The 25,459-nt window shown below is 44.0% G+C and overlaps 3 long non-coding RNA genes across 5 annotated transcripts; all 3 read right to left on the bottom strand.

Annotated features, from left to right (window-relative positions):
* Positions 1-7,558: 7,558 nt before the first annotated feature.
* On the bottom strand, positions 7,559-16,291 carry LOC115056479 (uncharacterized). Of its 3 annotated transcripts, none has more exons than XR_003841796.1 (3): positions 15,966-16,291; positions 15,812-15,856; positions 7,559-12,378 (listed from the first exon to the last, which is right to left on the bottom strand). It is a non-coding gene; the product is annotated as an uncharacterized LOC115056479 (long non-coding RNA). The 3 variants fall into 3 exon arrangements; XR_003841797.1 differs by having other exon boundaries at positions 15,812-15,846; XR_003841798.1 differs by lacking the exon at positions 7,559-12,378 and adding an exon at positions 13,496-14,187.
* Positions 16,292-17,022: 731 nt separating this feature from the next.
* Positions 17,023-17,474, bottom strand: LOC115056111 (uncharacterized). Its single transcript, XR_003841765.1, has 3 exons — positions 17,434-17,474; positions 17,280-17,319; positions 17,023-17,163 (listed from the first exon to the last, which is right to left on the bottom strand). It is a non-coding gene; the product is annotated as an uncharacterized LOC115056111 (long non-coding RNA).
* A 509-nt stretch (positions 17,475-17,983) lies between these two features.
* LOC115056104 (uncharacterized) lies at positions 17,984-19,050 on the bottom strand. The gene is made up of 8 exons (XR_003841764.1): positions 19,015-19,050; positions 18,867-18,907; positions 18,717-18,756; positions 18,577-18,608; positions 18,425-18,464; positions 18,274-18,312; positions 18,119-18,158; positions 17,984-18,002 (listed from the first exon to the last, which is right to left on the bottom strand). It is a non-coding gene; the product is annotated as an uncharacterized LOC115056104 (long non-coding RNA).
* Between the last annotated feature and the right edge of the window lie 6,409 nt (positions 19,051-25,459).

The following is a 25,459-nucleotide window of genomic DNA, read 5'->3' as shown; positions in this document are numbered from 1 at the left end:
TGAGATGAGTGTTTTGTTTACGTGCTAGGGAACAGATGTCTTCTGTGTATTTAGTTCAGCTATTCTGGTGTTTGCTAGAAGTGTTTGTGGAATGAAGCGGGGAGTCTACGTAGTTTGGGTGCTTTATTGTCTGGCAGTGTCTGTTGTGTGTGTTTATATGATGTTGATGTTAATGGGCAGTGTAAAATGTGTGATTGTTCAATTGTTAGTGAAGGTAGCATAGTGCAGTGCAGGAATGTGTGTTTAGTAGTAGTAGTAGTTGTATAAATCACAGTAGTAGTGTCTGAGGATGTTGTGTGTTGTTGGTGGGTTACTAGCATTGTGTGCTGTGGATTCTTTGATAGTTGTGACAGTGATTTCTCACTGTGGTCAAAGTGGGTCTATGTTAGTGTTTGTGATATGAATGGTGTCCCTTTTTTTGTAGTAGTATTTAATGGTGATTTTTTGGAGAACATGGTAGGTTTGGAAATGTGACTGCTGATTTCTTTGAGTGCTTGTTCTATGGTGTTGATAACTTAGGCAGTGTGTAGCTGTGTTGTTGTCTACAGTGTGGTTGTTAGATATGTAGAAAATGAAGTGATTGGTTCTCTGAGTGCTGTGTGTCGCAGATGATTGTTGGTGAGGTGTTAGTGAAGGTACAAGGATGCCCAATCGAACCTTCACTATTTCCACTTTTTGAAGAACTGTGGCCACCAGCAGACACATTTGCTGTCTTGTGTGTCTTGATGAATAATGTCCATTCTGTGTGAAGCAATGAGAAGTCTTCATCTTGTAGCGGGGATGTGTTGACCCGCTGTGTTGAGGTGATGCTTTTTTCTGTTGTGTAGTGTGTCATGAAGCTGATTGGTGTGCGGTGGGATAAGATAAGTGTTAGCTCAGATTAGATTAGGCCTTGTTGTTGTGCTCCAGTTTTTTGGTGTTTGTGCACTGTGTAGATAGTCATTTGTCCAGGTTGTAGTCACTTGTGGCCCACAATGGGACAGACAGCAACAGGACTTTGATTTGTGTAAGATGTAGTGGTGTGAGAGGTCCTGACTATTTTCAAAATGTCAACACTGATGTGTTGAGGACTGAAGAAGGCCCTTGGCTTTCTTGGACAAATCCCAGCCTGGCTGTCTTTGGTTCAGCTGTCGGTTGGATGTGTTTGCGTTGACTGGAGTAGTAGTGGTTGTAGTGAAGAAATGGGCAGCAGGAGCGATTGGCAGAGCAGATAGTAGTGGGTGAAAGTGAATGATGGTGCAGCTGTCCCAAGTCAGTGGAAGTGGGAGGATGGGGTTGAAGAGTAGGCAGCAGAATGTAGAGTAGTTGAAGGGCTTTATATGTGTGTAGGTGAGGTGGTTGAGTAGATGAGCCAGATGAGTGTTTGAGACACCTTCTGATGTGTTTATGTGACAGAAAGTCCAAGTGTGGTGACCAGTGTGTTTGCAGCTGGTTTTAAGTGTCAGTAGGCAGTTCACAGGTTTGGTTGTGTGTGTAGTGTTTAGATGCGGTTGTAGATGGAGGAAATGGTTGTTGGATGGTACGTGTGCCCTCAGCACCCCTGGCTCATTGCTGTATTTTCTTTTCTGTGCATCTTCAGCCCACTTTGTGGTGTCATCCAAGGTGCAATGCCACAATGAGATGTGCAGGAATGTTGAAGTCACGTGAAGGAATCTGGAGATATTGATGAGTGGAGTCACAAATGCACTGCTGCACCTTACCCACCCACAGACACTCACCTGCAACTGGGGACTCTGACTTCATCAATACTCTTCAGAGTCTTGTAGTGTAGTTGACCTTGTGCGATGTGTTTGACCTGTAAGTGTGTAGAAGTGGTCACGCTGAGTGAGATGTTTTGCAACAGTGGCTGGTGTACTGATTTGGTTCAGAGGAAAGTCACAAGCAGAGCTGGTCTGCTGTAGTTGGGTTGGTTTTGGTTGAGCTGTCACGTGTGTCACCTGGTGTGTGTTTTTTCAGGAGCGTCTTGGTTCCCTTGTGATGTATCCGGAGTCACACTCTGAAGTGTGATGAAGTCAGGCTTATGGAGCACACGCTGGCGAGTGTGGCTGTGAGTGTCACTTCTAGTGTGGTAGATTGTGAAAGTGGAGTGCTTCTGCTTGGTAGAAGGTTGGTGCAGTTTCTGTCGCTGCAGGTGAAGCTCACTGTCTGTAGTGTTGTTGGAGTGTGTTTTTTTGACGGTGTATGTAGCATGTGGTGTGTCCTTGTGTGTGAGAGACTGGTGTTTGTTAGCGGCTGATTGAGAGGTGCCTTCCTTCTGTTGGTGAAGGATGAGTTTGTTCACTCTGTGTGTTGTTTATGTTGGCTGTAGAGGTTGGATGAGGTCAGTTGTATTTTAAGAGGAGTCTGAGGGTCAAAGTGAGTGTTGTCAGTAGTGTCTGTGGTTTGTTGAGGTAGTGTGTTAATGTGAGCTCGGGTAGTGGGAAGTTGTGAAGGGGTGACTCCCTCACATGGGCCCAGGTGTTTAGTGGTGTGTTCCTTGATAGTCTTAGAAGCATAGCTGTGTTCCTGTGGTGTGTGTGTGTGTGTGTGTGTGTAAGTGATAGTTGTTGTGTGTTGTGTGTGTTCAGATATGACAGTACTACTGTGTGGCACAGTCCTGGGTGAGTTGTATGTTGGTCACTAATGGAGCAGATAAGGCTAAGTGTGTCCCTCCACATGTGTGCAGGTTGTCTAGATGTGTTTGCGTCACAGTAAGTGTGGTCCTGGGATGGTGTAGTGAGGCTTTGTCGAAGGTGGGTGGTGTTGTGCTGTTAGCCTCACTAGCACACTGAACTACACGGTGGAATGTGTTATAGAAAACTGTGCGATGAGTGCATGTCATAGTTTATGTGTGTCTTGTTCTAAATCCTTGGTGATGTGAAGCAGTCAAAGTGAGGTGAGCTGTGCTCACCTGCTCCAATGAGGTGTTTGTGTTGCTGATGTAGTGTCAGAAAGGCAGAGATCTGTAGGTGTTGTGTATGTTGGCTACACACGTGTGTAGGAAACATACACAAGTGTGGTGATGATGTAGTTGGTGTTCTACTCTAAGTAGTTTGGTGAATGTAGCTACATTCACCAAAGTGTAAGTGTGTATTTGGTGTGAGTTTTCTGAGGACCCTGTAGTGTTTGTGTGGCTCAATGCCAGGTGTGGCACCAAATGTGGAGTATGTTGTCTATGTGGTGGTTGAGTTGGTTGGTGAAATGAGAGTCCCTCCCTGGTTGCCCTTTGTTGGTTTGTAACTTGTCTGGGCTGTTGTACATACCTAGACTGTGACCTGTTGGTGGTGCTTGTGATTCAGCGAGTGTTAGCATTGAGTTGGAGGTGTTCATTGGTTCTGTGTGGAGGTGAGTTGTGCTGCTGTTTCCTCTTTGTGTTAGGTGGTCCTGTCTTGGCTGTAGTTATGGGGTGTGCAGGGTGCCTGTGGGTTTCTGTAGTCTGGGTCAACACACTGAACACACGCCAGTCAGTGTGGAGCAGACATGTAGTGTTGTTGTTTGAGGGTTGTGAACCATCCCCTAGATGAAGGTGAGTCCTAGCCTGCCATGGTTGGTAGTTGTCGTCTGTGTTGGATGCTATTTGTGTGTGACTTTGTAGGTGTTGGACAGCTTGTCAGCAAGGGTGTTTAGCTGTTTAGCTGTGGTTCCACCACATAACCACAGACACAACAGCTAGTGTCCGCAGGAGGAATGATTGTAGCTGTGAAGTGTGCTCCCCAGCAGCAGGTGAAGGTCAGTGGTTTGTATCTGATAGTTGTGCGCAGCTGTAGATTTGTGGTTGAGGCTTTGGGAGTGTTGTTGTGCAGCTTGGAAGCTGCAGACCACAGGGCCTGTTGTAGTCAGGCTGAGGTGAGTGTAAGTGCTGTCTGTAGCAGGGGTTGGCTGGGCGCAGTGTACGGCCCACATCATGTCCTGTTTAAGTGACAGCCAGTGTGAGTGTGCTTATTGCTTTGGTACACCTGCCCTTTGTTCGGCATCAGCTTCTGCTTTGCCAACAAAGTCTTTGTGCACTGGCTAACCTTAGCCAGTGTCTTGGTGAGGTTGAACACACTATGTAAGAAAACCCTCTGTCTGAATGAGGCTAGCAGTTGCAACTGATGTGTGTTTCCTGAGGTGAGGTCACACTGTTTACCAGCTGCCTCATCACTATCTTGGGAATGATGTGAAAGCAATAGATTGATGTTTGCAGTAAATACACATGTTTCTCATTGAGTTACTTAGTCAATTGGCTGAGGTGATTCTTCAGGATTGTTGTTGTATTGTGTTGACTGTGTCAGTATTTGTTGTGTGTCATAGGATGTTGCTTAGCTCCTTTTTCTGGTTGGTGTACAGGAGAAACAGCATGTCCAAGCTGTCTTTTCAGGGAATGTGTGGGGCTGTGCAGTGGACCCACTGTGAGTGAGTAGTTAGGCTGTAGTTTGGGGAGGCGTTATTGCGGCCCCACCCCGCACCACTTGCAGGGCTGTGGAATGTGTTGCTCCATGTTGTTGGTGTGTTAGCTGTTGAATGTTTTCTGCTCTGTTTTGTGTGTTCCAGGGGAGTGGAGAGTGCGGTCCCAGTATGATGTGAAGGTGTTTTGTGGGTGCTGGATTGGTGTGTGCTTACTCCAGGACACCCTTTCCATCGAGGAGAACCAGACTGTGTGTGACCACAGCTCACACTTTACAGGTCAGTGTCTGCATGAACTGCACACTGCAGTATGTGTGTATACATTGCACACATGTATGTGTGACAAATGTCACCTACACTGACATGCACTGACGTGCATGTGACATTAGAAATCTGTGTTTGTGTTGCAGGGCTGCAGGAAGGTGGAGTTGTGGAGGAGTTGCAGCTGTTGTGCATCCAGTGGAGTGTGGGGTAAGTATTTACAGCAATGCTTAGTCTGGTTATGTTGTGTGTCTTAGTGAGTAGTTGTGGGTTTTTTTTCCAGGTGCTGGGGTGATGACCAACTTTGGTCAGGCAGAATGTGGGAAGATTGTGAGTGGGACTGCTAATACCAAATGGCAGGCTGCAGGTGATCTGCATCACCTGCAAGTGTAGCTGAGGAGGCAGCTGCCTCCTCAGTCATCTACATCATTCAGTCTGGATGTATGCTGGTCTCACCTTCACCAATGTTAACCGTGATGGCAGCATTGCCATCATCATCATCATCATCATCTGCTGATGTGTTTGCAGCACAATGTCTTCCTCAGCACCTCCTCCTCCTCACTGTGTGTAGTATTGTCCACCACCAGATGGTACAAAATAAAGACAGGAAGCATGATTGTGTGACTTTTCATTTTTTTATTGTTCAAATGAAGGCTTTCTTTGAGACATGAGGAGTGTCAGACAAATCCAACCCAGGCCAGAAACACTTATATATATATATATATAGTAGGGGGTTAGCACCTAACCCTACCCCTCTTTTATTATTTTCCCCCTAAGTGTGACATGGCCTGTGAAATTGGGCCCTTCTTGGGGGGGGTTGGTGTGTGTGTGTGTACACACACACACCAACCCCCCCCAAGAAGACTTTTCCTCAAAGATGTGTCTTCTTGGTGGACTGGTTTTCTTGTCTGGATTCTTCCTGGTTGAAAACACTCACTGTCCTGATGGCGCCATCACAAAGACATTTCTGGTGAGTCTCAAGTAAGATAACACCTCCCAGTGGCTACTAATACCAATACTAATATCATGCTGACACATCTCAGCACCAATGTGCCTGGGTGTGCCTGTCACCACACACCCACACACACCTAACAACAACCACAACAACATAGACAAAATAAGCAACAACACACACCCAGCATGAGACCACCACAGTAAACAGCAAGCAGAGACAGAGGACAGAGACAAAGAGGCAAGAAGATTACACAACAACAATGCCACATTACTCTGATCAGACAACACTAGAGACACACACACACACACAATTAATGACAACACTACAGTAAAACAGAACAACCACAAAACAAAGACACAAACTACATCCACACAGCCCTCGGCCAGACTTCAACAACACAAACACCTGACCAACAGAACAAACAGGAAAAGAGCCGCATTACAAACACCAACACACATTCTGTTGTTCACCCATTTTTCGTGTTTTGGGTGGATCCTGTGACACAAGAAGTGTCACAGGATCCACCCAAAAAACACCCACCAAGTGTGTGTGTTCCTTCCAGGAACACACTGTGGACTATCACCACCATGCCCAAACAGACATCAGTCAGCACAAGGAAACACACAACTACACAGCACAACAGACCAACAGCAGACACCAAACCACACTACACGTTACTACATAAGACAACAAACCGCATCACATAGAACAAGGACACTCACGTAGCCAGTAGACAACGCACAAACACACAAACACACACACACAGACAAGACACTTGGACAGGAGACTACTCACCACAACACAGACAACAGAGCACCCAAAGCGTGACACCCAACAGGAAACAACAGACAACACTCCGAAACGTACACTCCTGACTAGCCCAGCAGAGCACACACCATAACTACACTAGACTAACAACAGACCCAAAGGCCAAACCATAAACCAGTCCTAACAGGGAACAGCACCACACACACACACATGAGGCAAAGACTACTACTTCAAATACAACTACAACAACAACCACTCCTCCAACCACCCAATTCCATTCAGCCCACAAATAAGAACACATTCTCAGCAAGACCAGTCCACCAATGAGCACTCAACCCATCAGCAACCAACGCCCTCACCGAGACACAGCCACAACTGGACCTGCTCTAAAAAAATGATTTCATATATAAGCTATCAAAACAAAGACAACTACAATGTAAAAAAAAGAACACTAAAATAACACACTCACACCCTGACCACTAACACAAACACAACTGACCATAAACAGACAAGAGACACACAGAGGACAAGACAAACCACTAACAAGGCACAACTGATAACAATCACAACAGACAAGACAAACACAACTACCAAAGCACTAAAGACAAGACACAAACATGACCCAACAGACAACACACAACTAACAAGACACCAGATACAAGACAACCAGCAACACACTACACTACAGGATACATACACAAACCACTACAGACAACTAACAGGACCAAACTGACTACACACAAGACTGACAACAGCACACTACACACAACAATACACACACTATCATCAACACTACATAACCAATCAACACACAACATTAACTGCTACACAACATATACACTACAGACAACACCACACATGACACAAGACAACAGACAAGAATCCGAGCAAACAAGAAACTAACACACTGGACATCACAGACAAGAAAGGCATGACAACAATTAAGACAAGACCACTAAACACACAGAACTAATACAAATAACAACAACAACTACTTACACACAACACAAAGTACAAAGGACAACAGACAAGCTAGGACATGCAACCTGATACAAATACAACTTCACAGTAACAAACACTATTCGTGACACAAGACAACCTTTCACAGCAACACACATACTAGACTACAAGACATTACAAAAAACCAACACAACTACCACAAAGAATGACACAGGACTCTCATCTCATCCAATCAGCTTTATTTGTATTGCACACAATCATTACAAAGTCACATCACAGCAGTTCATGCATGACAATGGTGTACAACAACACTTTTAGTACATTACTTACAACACATCAACACATTCCCCCAAGATCAAACATTTGTCTACAGATGCAATAACACATTACAACACACCAAACCAAACAGACCATCAACAACACAACACACAACACACAAACAGAGAGGACAAGGCACAACACACAGACAACACCACACTACATACACTACACGTCCATCACCAAACAAACCAACATACACACATGAGGAGTGGACTACAAAGGAGGCTCAACATGGCCGACCTTCCTTTGGGTGAGCTGGCTGAACAACACTGAGGACTCCAACCACACAACAAACACCGCTGCATGTGGCTCTCTGCTGCATTTAGTCCACTCGGCCTCGTCTCATTCTGCTCTGTGCACGTCCACAACAGAGATGTCCATTCAGGCATCACTTCAGCCCAGTCCCACGTGTCTCTGCCTGCAGGAGCAGACTGCGATCACAGACAGGTATAAAGAGTTCAGAACTAACCAAACAACAACAACAACTACAGCTAACAGCTATCATGTCTCACTATTAAGGGACACATGGACATCAGCTAGACAAGACCCAACCAAAGTGACATTCTTCTCATCTGCCTTATGTCGAAAGTCTTTTTTAGGAAAAACACTACAAACTCTTTCTACAAAAAAGGCTCAGTGATTATCCTTCCTAGCAACACACTTCCAGCCAGCTCCATGTTCCCTGCAGACACTGTCCAACCAGGCCTGTGAGCACTGACAGCTATCAGGTCTTTGGGGTCATCAGGTGAGAACCTCCTTTCACCAGGCCCACAACTCCTCCGGGAGGTTAGACCGTGAACACTGTCAACACGTGCAGGAAGTGGAGGACAAGCTGCACTCAGCTGAACAGTCCTAAACTCAAACTACACCTACACACCAACACAGGCCCACTCACCTGGACTAACCACATGGTCTCAAAGAGGCTCAACCAGGCCACACCTTCCCCCTCCTGGATTTCTTCCTCTGCTTCTCCCTACAGTCTGTCTATCTTAAGAGCGCCCTCTGCTGAGCCCCCACCTACTACTACTTCTTCTTAACATAATCCACCGACTGGATCTTACAGCCTCATCTGACATTTCCTTCACTACTTTCCTCACACTCCCTCAACAAAGCAACAGCAGATCTGGCTCCAACTCCTCTACATCCTACCTCCACTGGACAAATCCTAACCTTCCATCCTCGCTACTCAGCCTCCTTACCTAGATCTGCATAGCTCAGCTTTTTCCTTTCATATGCTCCCACAGCACCGTCTGCTCTATGAAACCTACTCACATTCTACTCCTACACCACAAAACCATATCAGGCCTTGGCTTTGCACAGGCTATTTCCTGGGGAACTACAAGCTTCCCTCCTAAATCTACCTACATCTCCCAGTCACTGGCATCCTCTAAGCTGCCATGCCTCCTTGTTATCTTACTCACTTCTCCTCCTTCCTGAACTAACTTCATTGCTACTCTTTTGTCTTAGACCCCCCTACATTTGTCTGACTCCATATCTTCCATGTCGACAGCTAAGCCTTTCTTTAACTACCTGGTTAAGTCACCACATATATCTTCATTGTTACAGACTGACCTTACAACCACACAGGATGTGCTCTAGAGTTGCAGCACCTGAACACAACTGGTCTCCATTCACCCAGAGTTGTAAGTTCTGGAGCATTGACTATCCATCTAAATCACCTTTGCTATACCTACTACTAGTTTCCTCCATACTTCTCTACACCTTCCAGCCTCCACCACTGTCCCTGCTTAGCCTCGGCCACGGCCCTCACTTCATATTTCCTCCCATCTACAAACCTGCTCCACAACTACCTTCCTCTTTTCTTTGGGACCTGCTCTCCTCCACACCAGTTTGCTTGGCCCAAGCCCCAAGCCTCCCCAGCCTACCTGTACATTACCCACTATCTCTCTGTGCCTAAGAGTTGCTTTGGCCTCCTCCTCTGCCATTCTTGGTTTCTATTTTCTCCCCTTGGTGGGAGTTCACGTTAGGATCTTTACTCCCACATAACAGGGGCTCTGTCCTAACCTCAGTCCTCTTAAACTCCTCCACTAGATTAAATCCTGGGAACTGAAGTTTACCTTTCCCACACAGTGCCACAGTGCTTCAACATCTCATAACACTGAGCCACTTCCCCCCTGTAAAAGCTTACTAGTCTTTCCATTTTCTCTGCAGCAGACATCAGAATCTCATGTACCAGCAGTGGCAACGTCAAACTAGAAAATAATCCAAACTGCAAACACCACTGCTTCCATTTCCCTGGAAGTCCTGATTTCTCTATTCTATGCTGTCCCTCAGCAACATCCCCCCAAAACTGCACTACCTGCTCTCCGTCATGCTAATCTACCTGGTACCACCTACCTAAACTCTTTACTAGTTTCTCCCTTGTTATTGGTATGTCCTCTTCATCCATGACACACTTTCCATCGCTTACTCTTCCTCTACTTATGGAGATACCTCTACACTTAACATAAACTTACAGTGAAATAGTATGAAAATTAAGCCTAGTAGGTCGCTCAGGTACTCTCTTCATACATGGCAGCGTTGTAGTTATCAACGTCTTATCATCCATGTATGCCCTAAATGGTGTAAGGCACATCCCATCCTGCCACCTCTCTCCACCTATAACCCACCTAGAATCTGTAATCATTACATCCATTGCCATTGTGAATGCTAATGGAGAAATCGTACACCCTGCCAGAATACCTATTTCTACCCTCCGCCAACCTGTTGTAAAGCCTGCTGTCCTTACACACTGTCTGACATCCCGGAAATATCTTCTTACTCGATTGACAACTGCTCCAGGCACTCTAAAATAATCACACACCTCCAAAATAAGGCTATGTCGCACTGACCCAAAAGCTTTTGCTAAGTCCAAGAATATCACATGCAAGTCTCTTTTCTCACTCTTGGCTGCCTGAATCTGACACCAGCATCATACTAGGGTGCTCCAAACACCCTGCTAAACCTGGTATTCCTGCCTTCTGCACTGCAGTATCCATAAAGCAAATCCTTTCTAAAGAACTAGCTAGTCTCCTTTCAACTACACCAAGTATAATCTTCCCCTCTACATTAAGAAGAGAGATCATATGGAACAGACTCTGCTCCAAAGACTCCTTCTCCTTCACAATAAGAACATCTCCTGTCCTACATCAGGCTCTGGGAATACACTGTTTCTTCCAAACTAGTCTTAATTGCCTTAAAGGCCTTCACACAGCAAACTACCTCCTACACCTCCTTCCACCAAGGTGGTCTAACATCCATTTCCTGATCTATCTCCCCTCATGGTGGCATGTCAGGTGGAAGCCCTACTACTCTGTCCTGCTGGGAATCTGACTATATGTTCTCTGGTACTCTTCCACTTCCATCATTGTTGCTTTAAGCTGCCCTCCCTTTTCCTGGTTCAAAAATCCTTTAACAAACTTGAATGGGTCCATGTAAAATGCTGTTCTTACATATTCTTTCTCTTTTCCCCAAGATGTTCAGCCCTTCTGAGTGCAGCTAGCCTACTTCTCAACACATTAATTCCCTCTCTCTCTTCCTGTGTAGCTCTTTTCCACTGCCTTCTTCATTGTCTTTTGTCTTTAACTATTTTCTCCATTTCTCTTTGCCACCTACACTTAACGACCTGCTCTCTCTACCCTCTTTCTATCTTGCACCCCAATTCTTTCAACACAACAGAAGTAAATTATGTCTCCCGTCTTCTCTGATCAATCACTTACATTTCCTCCTAGTCTGCTCTGATTTTTTGACAAGTCCCTGTTGAACGTCTCCCACTCCTTGCTACTACTTGCCCTAAGCCATTTAACTAACTTGCAGCTACATATTTCTCTCTCTGACTGGCCTGTTCACCTCAATATCAGCTATGTCCCTTTCTTATTACCTCCTCCTCCACCTCTGTGGCTGTGTTGTCAATATCCTCCAAAGTGTGGTTTGCTACCTGTCGCTGGATTTCATCCAACTTACTCCATTGACTTCTAAGAAACTTCCTCGCTGGTGGCTGTCACAGCTTTATTCTCACATTTTGCTCATCAGTTAGCCCGGTGATGTAACCCATCCAAAGCAGAGCCACCGTGATCACCCGGGAAAGTCTGACTTCAGACCTGAACACAGCTCGCTCCACAGAACACCCCTCTGACCACAGCCACGACACACAACTACAGACAACAGAGCACAAAACATGACACCAGACAAAACACAACCACAATGACAACACATCAACAACCCTGTACAACAAACAGAACAACACAAGACACAATAACAACACACCACAACTACAAGCTACATGACTAATATTTACTCCTGCCTACTGATCAGCAATACAACAAACCATACACCTAAAAAAAAAAAAATAAACAACTAACAAGTACTACTATACAATTCCAAAGACAACACAGAACAGCTTGTACAAAGGATGACAAAAACATATAAATATACAAGGGACATCAGACCATCAACTATGCAACACACAACTTATTAAATACTCCAACACATACAGAGAAAACAACCGGAGCAGCCCCCCGCTGAACATTTGAGGAATCTGCATCCGACAGCCATCACCTGCACACCTCCCACGTGGACCTGCAACAGGACAGCACACAATGAACACTCTGTCACACAAACATTCAGGGGCTACATGTTGTCTGTCAACAAGCTCTCAAAACATCAATTCATGATACTCATCTGTGAGAACTGGTCCTCCTCCATCTCAGACTCTGGCTTCCGTCCATAGATCCTCACCACAACTGAATCTGTTCAAAAACAGGATACGCATTTATTAGTTACTCACATCAAGGCTGACACAACACAAACATACAACACTTGACTCCTTAGAGGTGGACTACAAAGGAAGCTCCACAGAGCCAGCCTTTCTTTGGGTGAGCTGGCTCAACAAAGCCTAACAATCCAACCACAGATAACAACTACCACAACAGCGCTTATCTAATAGATTTTCTCAGCCTCGGCTCACCACGTCCCGTTCGGTGGGTATTCACATTAAAGGGGGCTTTAAAAAGATGTTTTTACATCATTTCCACTGAAACACTTTCCTACTACTGCTGCATTTTTCTTCCAAGGGGAGCACACTATGAAGAGTTCAGACCAATAAGAACAGCTACATGCAACACCGTTTCTACACACGAGCCAAGACACAAAGCCTGGCCAAACATCTCTGACCACGTCAGTTCAAATAGCCTACATGTCACCATATAGACTTTTATTCCCTCCCTGACAACTTCTCACCATTAAGAATACACAGAGAACACTTGGATCAGGGCTACTTCTAAGTGACATTTATTTGATTTGTCTTATTTGTGAGAAATACATTATTTCCTTTTCTAATTCGTGTTCTTTTGGTTGTGGTGCCAGCAGCACTACATCACTAACATACAATCCTACATGGTATGTACTAGCTGTGCACATATCCCTCTCCTACTGGAATGTGACTGACACTGCATAACATTAAAGTTTTTACTTTAGTTTAGGCCAGGGGTCTGCAACCTTTCTTCTCTAAATAGCCATTTTGGACCCTCTTCTACCACCCCCCCCCCCCCAAAAATAAATAAAACCCCATCAGGAGCCACAAAAAAGAACCAAGCTGGTAAAATTTTACAAGTTTTCATTTTTTCTTTATTTCACCTGTTACAAATACTAAATATAACAACATACATGCAGTGTGCTTTTATAGGCATACTTCAAATATGGAGCATCTTTGACAGGCCCATATCTGTGTTTTCTGGACCTCATCAACTCATCAACTAAGCATCTGAACACACAACTAAAACTACATCATCTGCTCAGAGTCTGAAAAAAGTGTTTGCTTTTTTGGGGGGAAAAAAAACATAGCTTCTTTTATAATATTGCTCTTGCTTTTTTTTTTTCCCCCTTCTGTGTGATCTTCCCTGTCAGTGCTGTAAGATGTGACAAATCTTTAAAGAGGACTGGAGGCTCTCGTCTGTGAGGCAGGAGCAGTATTGGGACTTTATGAAGTTCATGCTTGAGAAAACTTGCTCACATAAGTATGTTGATCCAAAGATGGACAAGAATCCAAAGGCAGACTTTTTCATTTTAATATACACATCAGGAATGGCATCCCGTGTTGCAAACATAACTTTGTCAGGGTGTGGGAGCTTTTCCATATCACTCCATTTCTGCTCTTTAGCATGAACAGCCTTCTGACAGGCAGTTTCTTCACGCTCCGCCATCAGTGATTTGACCTTATTTACCCACATTTCTTTATCCACTAGGTCAGCCAGTTCAATTTCTACATCAGGCTGGCTTGCTCCTGTGAATGCAGGGTTCACACACTACAAAAGCCACCAGCAGATAAAGGCAAAGGTTGATAACATTATATGACTGACATGTTCGTTGACAATTTAGAAATTAAATAGTTTGTTCAAATTTTGATGACATCTACTCTAACTCCAAGATAACTGCCCAACTACATAAACTAATAATATGAATACAATTTTATTAATGAATCCCTTTTTTTTATTATTTCTTATTTTGTTTCTTCTTCTTCTTTTCTTCAAGGCCAAAATGGAGCCACAGGTTGGGAAGCCCTGTTTTAGGCAAACAAGAAAACAAATTCAAGAAGAAAGACTTGAGGGGCCCACTCCTGCAGATCACACAGCCTCAGAGGAGCTGGCCCTCACAAAAAATAATAATAATAATAAATAATTATGTGTTTATTTCACAGTTGAAGCAGACACGTTGGTGTTGCTCCAGCCACCAGCACACACCTCTGTTGGCCACCACACAGAGGTCACTGTCAACATTGTCAAGTCTTTTACAGCTCCATGTCCTATCCTGACAGGCCAGAGCAGACCATGGGAGGGCCCTCGATAACATAAACCTAAAGCTGCATCATCAGAACAAAGAGCTGCAAACCTACAAACTAATACTTGAGACAAAGCTACTGCAGGAACAGAAAAAAGGCGCTGGAGAAATGCTACTTCTAAATGTTAATGTTAAGCACGACTGACATTGTATACTTATGGATCTGCCTTTACCATAACCTTCATTAATAATACCACTTCCTGTGATTGGTGTTTTTTTTTTTTTTTTTTTGGGGGGGGGGCATGAGGTCTGCATTACTGTAAATGCATGGCTTCATTTTATTCCCATTACTTACATACAGTCAACACAGTTACACATGTAACATTTTACCTCAGCTGACAATCTGTATTGCTCTGAGAAAATATCATTCCGAAAATGCAAGCAGAACACTCCAGTCAGGAAATACTCCTTCACTCCAAAGAGGACATCTCACAACTCTTGCACCTACATCCACTGGATTTTCCAGATAAATGGAGGTCGTGCTCTTGGGGAATGATCAGTGAAGGGGCAGCACTTTTTACAGCCAGCTTCGAGCCCACACTCTGAACAATAACTGCTCCGGACCAGGTAATGTTCACAGCATAAGTTCCCCCGGTGACACAGCCCAATTAAACAAAAAAAAAGAGATCCACCCTCATGACACTGGACTGCCGGGCTTTGGCCTCAACATAGCTGACTACAGCTCTAATCTCACTTCACATTACACCCATTTTACATCAAACCACCACACTGCCGTGCACCCCACCCCAAGTTCACGCAGTCTATCCACAACTTTTCGACTCAATTCACTGAGACGCAGAGTGTTTTCACTCATTATTCTAAAGGAGCCAAAGAGACTATCTGTGACAGCTGATCCTGCAGTTCCACCCCTTTATCCTCCATCCTGGATATTTCCCCAACACCAGCAGGCCTGCTAAAACTAAACTAAAACTAAAACATAAACATGAACACCTACTTACAAATTTGTTGAATTCTCCTCGACATAAATTCAGATACAACAAAAAACTAGTCACACAATTAAACCAATAACACAAGCACCAAAGAAACAGCACAAAAAACAATACAAAATAAACCCCAACACCAAACCCTGCAGAGCCAATACACAAGACAGTCCACAAACCGTCAGAAAACATCTATAAACCAAGAAAGACACCGAGCAGACAACACAACCAATTACCAACAAATCACCACAACCATCAACCCTTGAGGTCCACCCCACTGTATTCACAACACCAAGTCATATACTCCATTCCACTTACATACAAGATCCAGGGACATAACACACACTCTACTCAAACACTACATATCACACATCTACAACACTAAACATACAACTTCACTTCTTACCTTCTTCGGAGCCAGCACCAGTTACATCACCTCTGCTACCACACACTCAAAACACACAACATAGGAGAAAGAGAGAGAGAACACATGATGTCAGAAAACATGTCAGACAAACAACAGAAGATAAACAACAAACATTTACACATTCATTCCTTACCTTGTTCACAGAGCACACGTTACATCGCCTCTGCTGCTACCCTGAGAACTCCCCCCAGACAAAAACAGAGAGAGAGAGAAAACATGACATCAGAAAAATTGAGCACACACTTTCAAATCCACTCCATTCTTACATTCTTCACCAACTAATACAGCTTAAACTGTTGATCTCAGCAGCTCTAATCAAGAGTAGGGAGTCCTACCTAACTCCACAGACGCCCTTCTGACCTCTATGCTGACATACTGCAGTTATTCATATTGACATTAACTTGAGCTCTTATTGCCTTTGCCACTGTATGTATATATATACACACAGACACACAGTCCCCCCACACACACACACACACACATTCCCCCCACACACAGTCCCCCCCCACACACACACACACACACACATTCCCCCCACACACAGTCCCCACACACACACACAAACACATAGTCCCCACACACACACACACACACACACACACACACACACAGTCCCCCCACCCAGCACCCCACAATGACAGAACAAGAACAGAACCAGGCAGTCCTTGGTCCCACTTGGTCAGCGCAAGGGAACACACCAGCACACGTGCCCAGACCCCCAGCAGCTACATCCAAGAGCCAGCACAGGCACTCCCCTGCTGCCCCCGCCAGCCAACGAGACACCCCCACTCCACAGCAAGAGCCCACCTGCAACACCTGGAACAGGTTGAGGGCGCCTACCCAACCTGCCCCAGCACAGGCAGACTCCCACCGCAGAGCAGAGACATCCCAGCACCGACAAAGAGCAACGAGGGGAACCCGAGCCGGTCCTCAGACATCGCCGCCAAGAGCCCAGACACCCGTACCAGTGTGATGCCCTCACAAACCTCCCAAGGAACACAAGGACTCCCACGATCCTGCCCCCATCCCACCACCAAGGGGCACCAAGCGTGGACGGACGGACGGACAGACAGACAGACAGACAGACAGACAGACACACAGACACACACACACACACACACACACACACACACACACACACACACACAGACACACACACACACACACACACACACAGACACACACACACACACACACACACACACACACAGACACACACACACACACACACACACACAGACACACACACACACGGACACACACACACTTTCTAAACATTGACTTCTTACCTTCTTTTCTGGCAGCTCCAGGTGGATCACTTCTTCTCCCTTCTTGAAGTAAGAACACCACCAAAAAAAAAAGAGGGAGAAATGAACACACGACATCAGAAAAAGGAGCAGAGACAACAGAACCTAAACACTAAAACATACAACACTGCACTTCTTACCTGGTTTTCAGACATCACCACTTCCATCACCTCTGCTACCCTGATATAAAAACCAAAAAATATAAGGGGGGATAAGAACATGTGATGTCAGAAAAAGGAACAGAGAAAAAATACACAAACTAAACACTAAAACATACAACCCTTCACTTCTTACCTTGTTTTCAGGCAGCAGCAGATACAGCTCTTCTGCTTCCCTGGGGGAGGGGGGGGGGCACAAAAAACAGAACATGTGATATCAGAAAATGGAGCAGAGAAACTACACATACAACACTTAACAGCCAAGAAAATAGGACACTCAGAAAACACTGATTACACTAAACACACTATTGCCAAGTCATACTAAATCTAAAGATACACAAATATACAGCAATTGACTTCTTACCTGCTTTTCAGGCAGCACCACTTCCATCACCTCTGCTACCCTGATGTTAAAACCAAAAAATAAAAAGGGGGGAGAAGAACATGTGATGTCAGAAAAAGGAACAGAGAAAATACACAACCTAAACACTAAAAACATACAACCCTTCACTTCTTACCATGTTTTCAGGCAGCACAGGTTCCATCACCTCTGCTACCCTAAAGGGGAGGGGGGAGAGAGAGAGAGAGAGAAAGAGAACAGATGACGTCAGAAAAAAGGAGCAGATCATCTACACAACCTAAACACTAAAACATACTACAGTTCACTTCTTACCTTGTTTTCAGGCAGCACCACTTCCATCACCTCTGCGACCCGGAAAACAAACAACAGCAAAAGAGAGAGAAGAACACATGATGTCAGAAAAAAAGAGCAGAGAAACTACACAACCTAAACACAACACATACAAAGGTTCACTTCTTACCTTGCTTTCAGGCAGCACAGGTTCCATCACCTCTGCTACCCTAAAGGGGAGGGGGGAGAGAGAGAGAGAGAGAAAGAGAACAGATGACGTCAGAAAAAAGGAGCAGATCATCTACAGAACCTAAACACTAAAACATACTACAGTTCACTTCTTACCTTGTTTCAGGCAGCAGAACTTCCATCACCGCTGCTACCCTGACATAGAAACCAAACAAATAAAAGGGGGAGAAGAACATGTGATGTCAGAAAAAGGAACAGAGAAAATACACAACCTAAACACTAAAACATACAACCCTTCACTTCTTACCTGCTTTTCAGGCAGCACCACTTCCATCAGCTCTGCAACCCTGATATCGAAACAAAACAATAAAAGGGAGGATAAAAACATGTGATGTCAGAAAAAGGAACTGAGAAAATACACAACCTAAACACTAAAACATACAACCCTTCACTTCTTACCTTGTTTTCAAGCAGCAACAGTTCCATCACCTCTGCGACCCGGAAAACAAACAACACCAAAAGAAAGAGAGGAACATATGATGTCAGAAAAAGGAGCAGAGAACTTACAGAACCTAAACACACAACAGTTGACTTCTCACCTTATTTTGAGGCAGCACAAGCTCCATCCCTTTTGCTGCCCTGTACATAAACCAACAAAATACAAAGAGAGACAACACATTATGTCAGAAAGCAGAGCAGAGAAACGACACAAACAAATCACTCAACACATATACACACTTCATTCTTACCTTGTTTTCAGACAGCAGCAGTTACATCCACTTCTGCTGCCCTGCCACCAAAACAAATAAACAAGAGAGAACACGTGATGTCAGAAAAAGGAGCAGAGAAACTACACAACCTACACACAACACACACACACAAAGGTTCACTTCTTACCTTGCTTTCAGGCAGCACCACTTCCATCAACTCTGCTACCCTAATGGGGAGGGGGGGGGGGAGAGAGAGAGAACAGATGATGTCAGAAAATAGGAGCACATCATCCACAGAACCTAAACACTAAAAACATACAACCCTTCACTTCTTACCTTGTTTCAAGCAGCAACAGTTCCATCACCTCTGCTAGCCGGAAAACAAACAACACCAAAAAAAAGAGAAGAACATATAATGTCATAAAAAGGAACAGAGAAAATACACAACCTAAACTCGCAACAGTTCGCTTCTTACCTTGTTTTCAGGCAACACCACTTCCATCACCGCTGCGACCCGGAAAACAAACAACACCAAAAGAGAGAGAAGAACACATGATGTCAGAAAAAAAGAGCAGAGAAACTACACAACCTAAACACAACATACACATACACATACAAAAGTTCACTTCTTACCTTGCTTTCAGACAGCACAGGTTCCATCACCTCTGCTACCCTAAAGGGGAGGGGGGAGAGAGAGAGAAAGAGAGAGAGAAAGAGAACAGATGACGTCAGAAAATAGGAGCAGATCATCCACAGAACCTAAACACTAAAACATACTACAGTTCACTTCTTACCTTGTTTCAGGCAGCAGAACTTCCATCACCTCTGCTACCCTGACATAAAAACCAAACAAATAAAAGGGGGGAGAAGAACATGTGATGTCAGAAAAAGGAACAGAGAAAATACACAACCTAAACACTAAAACATACAACCCTTCACTTCTTACCTTGTTTTCAAGCAGCAACAGTTCCATCACCTCTGCTAGCCGGAAAACAAACAACACCAAAAGAAAGAGAGGAACATATGATGTCAGAAAAAGGAACTGAGAAAATACACAACCTAAACACTAAAACATACAACACTTCACTTCTTACCTGGTTTTCAGGCAGCAGAACTTCCATCACCTCTGCTACCCAGAAAACAAACACCACCAAAAAAGAGAGAAGAACATATGATGTCAGAAAAAGGAGCCGAGAAACTACACAACCAAAACACTCTACACGTACACACTTCATTCTTACCTTATTTACAGGCAGCAGCAGCTTCACCCACTTCTGTTGCCCTGTCACAACAACAAAAATAAAAAAGAAAGAGACAAACACATTAAGTCAGATAACTGAGCCAAGACACTACAGAACCTACACACATAACCATCCACTCCTTACCTTATTTTTAGGCAGCAACAGTTACATCATCTCTGCTCTCCTGAAAACAAACACCCAAAAAATAAATAAATAAATAAAAGAGAGAGACAGGGGGAGAGGGGGGCATGAACACATGATGTAATAGATCGGAGAAACAACAGAAGATAAACAACAAACATATACATATTCATTCCTTACCTTGTTCACAGAGCACACGTTACATCACCTCTGCTGATACCCTGAGAACTCCCCCCCCCAGACAAAAACAGAGAAAGAAGACATGACATCAGAAAAAAGGAGCACCGACCTCCAATTCAAGTCCTTTCTATGATATTGACCCAAGAAATACTACAAAACCTGTAGATTTCTGCAGCTACCTTATCAGGCTCTAAACATGAAGAGCAAATCCTACATAACTATACAGAGACCCCCACTGGTGCCCCCTGACCTCTATGCTACATTTACAGAAGGACCCTCATTCTTATTTCTGTGCTTCAGTTTGAGGTTAGTTATTCATATCAATGTTAACAACATCACCCAGCAGGACGACATGTAATGCTCGACCTGAGTATAAATGAGCAGATAATAGTTCTTATACCCATGTGCCGTACACACACACACACACACACACACACACACACACACACACACAGTCCCCCCACCCAGCACCCCACAATGACAGAACAAGAACAGAACCAGGCAGTCCTTGGTCCCACTTGGTCAGCGCAAGGGAACACACCAGCACACGTGCCCAGACCCCCAGCAGCTACATCCAAGAGCCAGCACAGGCACTCCCCTGCTGCCCCCGCCAGCCACCGAGACGCCCCCACTCCACAGCAAGAGCCCACCTGCAACACCTGGGACAGGTTGAGGGCGCCTACCCAACCTGCCCCAGCACAGGCAGACTCCCACCGCAGAGCAGAGACATCCCAGCACCGACAAAGAGCAACGAGGGGAACCCGAGCCGGTCCTCAGACATCGCCGCCAAGAGCCCAGACACCCGTACCAGTGTGATGCCCTCACAAACCTCCCAAGGAACACAAGGACTCCCACGATCCTGCCCCCATCCCACCACCAAGGGGCACCAAGCGTGGACAGACAGACAGACAGACACACACACACAGACACACAGACACACACACACACACACACACACACACACACACACACACACACACACACACACACACACACGGACACACACACACACACACTTTCTAAACATTGACTTCTTACCTTCTTTTCTGGCAGCTCCAGGTGGATCACTTCTTCTCCCTTCTTGAAGTAAGAACACCGCCAAAAAAAAGAGGGAGAAATGAACACACAACATCAGACAAAGGAACAGAGACACAACAGAACCTATACACTAAAACATACAACTCTTCACTTCTTACCTGGTTTTCAGGCATCACCACTTCCATCACCTCTGCTACCCTGATATAAAAACAACAAACATAAGAAAAATAAACATAAGAAAAATAAAAGATGAACATGTGACGTCAGAAAAACAAACTGATCATCTACGGAACCTAAACACTAAACATACAACGGTTCAATTCTTACCTTGTTTTCAGGCAGCACCAGTTCCATCACCTCTGCGACCTGGAAAACAAACAACACCAAAAAAGAGAGAAGAACATATGATGTCAGAAAAAGGAGCAGAGAAACTACACAACCAAAACACTCTACACGTACACACTTCATTCTTACCTTATTTACAGGCAGCAGCAGCAGCTTCACCCACTTCTGCTAGCCTGCCACCATAAAAAATTAAGAGAGAGAACACATGATGTCAGAAAAAGGAGCAGAGAAACTACACAACCTAAACACTAAACATACAACAGTTCACTTCTTACCTTGTTTTCAAGCAGCACCAGTTCCATCACCTCTGCTACCCGGAAAACAAACAACACCAAAAAAGAGAAAAGAACATATAATGTCAGAAAAAAAAAACAGAGAAACTACACAACCTAAACACAACACAAACAAAAGGTTCACTTCTTACCTTGTTTTCAGGCAGCACAGGTTCCATCACCTCTGACACCCTAAAGGAGGGGGGGGAGAACAGATGACGTCAGAAAAAGGAGCAGATCATCTACAGAACCTAAACACTAAAACATACAACAGTTCACTTCTTACCTGGTTTTCTGACAGCACCAGTTACATCCCCTCTGCTACCCGGAAAACAAACGACACCAAAAAAGAGAGAAAGACATATGATGTCAGAAAAAGGAGCAGAGAAACTACTAAAACCTAAACACTACACATGCAACACTTCACAGGCAAGAGAAAGGGACACTTAAGTCAGAAGGCACTGAATACACTAAACATTCAACTACTCATTAATTGTACATCGGAAGATACACAAATACACAACCATTGTCTCTTTACCTTATTTTCAGGCAGCTCAAGGTGGATCACCTCTGCTACCCTGAAAACAAACCAAAACAAGTGAATGAGAGAGCAAGAGAGAACAGATGACATGAGATTTAAAAAAATAAAATAAATAAATATACTACAGAACCTACATAGTAAACATAAACCCTGACTCCTCACCTTGCTCTCAGACAACACGAGTTCCATCACCTCTGCTACCCTGAAGTCAAGACAACCAAAAACAGAGAGAGGAACACGTGACATCAGAAAAAGGAGCAGAGAAACAACTGAAGCTAATAACTACACATGAAACACTTGAGTTCTCACCTTGTTTTCAAAAAGCACTCGTTACATCACTTCTGCTACCCTGAAATTTTAATAAAAAAAAAAAAATAAACAAACAAAGAGAAGAACACATGATGTCAGGAAATGGAGATGACAAACTACACAACCTAAATACTAAACATACAGCTGTTCACTTCTTACCTTGTTTTCCAGCCAGCAGCAGATACAGCTCTTTTGCTTCCCTGGAGGAGGGGGGGGCACAAAAGACAGAACATGTGATATCAGAAAACGGAGCAGACAAACTACACATACAACAGTTAACAGCCAAGAAAATAGGACACTCAGAAAACTGTCAGAAAACACTGATTACACTAAACACACTATTGCCAAGTCATACTAAATCTAAAGATACACAAATATACAACAATTGACTTCTTACCATATTTTCTTTCCAAGATGGTTCACCTCTGCTACTCTGAAAACAAACCTAGACAAAGGAGAACACACCGTGTTAGAAACAATGCCTACACATACAACACTTAAGAGGCAGGAAAAAGGACACTTCAAAGTAGATAAACACGAAACATCAACCGCAACCGAGAACACACCAACAGCCTACAACTGAGCCACGGCAAACCGAGCACCAAAGCCGAAACCGCGAGGCCAAAGCGGCCGAAACCGGCGCCAAACCCCGAGAGAATCTGCAACACGACACCCAAAAACCAGCACAGAAGCCGCAAAACACCCCCAACACGCTGCCATGCGGTCCGCCCCGAGTTCTTCACCAAACCTTCTCACTTGCATCCAAAGATGCAGTCATTTAACAACATTTCTACTCAACTCATTAAGAGGCAGAGTGTTTTGATTCATTATTCAAATAGACCTCAAAGAGAAAGATAACTTATCTTTGACAGCTGATCCTGATGTTCCGTCTCGGATGTATTCCCAGCACCAACACACCTGCTTAAAGGAGAGACAAAATAAAAAGAAATAAATAAAACATTAACAACATAGTAAGACCATACTGACTTCTCTTCAACATAAGTTCAGATACAACATAAAACTAGTCACACAACAAAGCAGAAAACACAATTATCAAAGCAAGACCAATACAACCAACAAACCGCTACCAAAACCTCCAGAACCAACGCACAAGAGAAACCACAAGCAATCCATAAAATAAAAACCATGAGCCAACACAGAAGCAACAAACCACTGCCACCATTATCAAGTCATGATGAAGTCAACCCCAATTTCTTCATTCAACCTTGTCAAATGTTCAACTGCACTTAAATACAAAGATGCAGTCAATGAAGACCGTTTCAACCCGTTCATTAAATAAAAAAAATAAATAAAAACACAGAATGTTTTCATTAATAATTCCAATAGATCTCACAAAAAAAATAAAATAAAATAAAAAAATAACAACACTTATCTTTGACAGCTGATCCTGCTGTTTCATCCTGGATGGTTTCCCAGCACCGACAGACCTGCTTAAGAAGGAGAACATAATAAATATTAACAATGAGGCAATTACATGTTGACTTCTATTCGATACATGTTCAGATACTATATCAAAACTATTCACAATAAATAAAACACTTTGCACAAAACATAAGCACCAAAACAATAAAAAGACCAAAACAAGCAAGAAAGCAAGACCTACACCTCCAGAGCCAACGCACAAGAGAAACTGCAAGCCAGCACAGACAACACAAGCAAACTCAGCAAAAAAAAGCCATAGGCAACAAGACCATGAGACAACAAGCGACAAGCCACCAACAACATGCACCCATCATGAAATCAACCTGAATTTCTTCATTAAACCTCATCAATTGCTCAATTACGCTTCATTTTTCAGCTTCAGTGACTCCGGTCATTAAGAGACAGAGTACTCCGATCAATAATTCTAATAGAGCTCAAGGTAAGACTTATCTTTTGCTGCCGATCCTGATGTTCCATCACTTCATCCTCCATCCGAGATGTCTGCCCAGCACCAACGGACCTGCTTCAAGGAGAAAAAGAAAATGAAATTACTACAGTGAATGATAAGGTCATACGACTGAGCTCTCGTCAACGTCGGTTCAGATACAATATTCACACGACAAAGCAGAAAACAAGACGATCCAAAACCTCCAGAACCAACCCACAAGAGAAACCGCAAGCCTTAACAAGCAATACATAAAAGCCATGAGCCAACGCACAAGCGACAAACCGCCGCCAACTCTGACCCACAATGAAGTTTGGTTTCAACTCACAAAGAGACAGAATGTTTTCATGAATAATTCAAACAGAACTCAAGAGAAAACTTATCTTTGACAGTTGATCGTTGTGCTCCATCCTGGATGTTTTCCCACCACCACCACCACCAGGCCTGGTTAGAGGAGACAAACAAAAAGCATTATTTTTAACCCATGCTCAGATATGCACTGTAGTTTCTGTTTCTGCACTGTAGTCCTCAAACTGGAGCCTGCATTGACTGGAGATAAGGAAAAAAAAGGATTGGGTTAAGTCGACTGCAGTCAAACCAAAGCCACAAACAACAAGTTGACTCGTACACCAAAGCAAGCAAACATCGAAACTTAGACAGCCACTGCACGACAGAAA

This window comes from Echeneis naucrates, chromosome 2, assembly GCF_900963305.1.
Source record: "Echeneis naucrates chromosome 2, fEcheNa1.1, whole genome shotgun sequence".
NCBI lineage: Eukaryota > Metazoa > Chordata > Actinopteri > Carangiformes > Echeneidae > Echeneis > Echeneis naucrates.
This window is presented reverse-complemented; position numbering and strand designations above follow the sequence as displayed.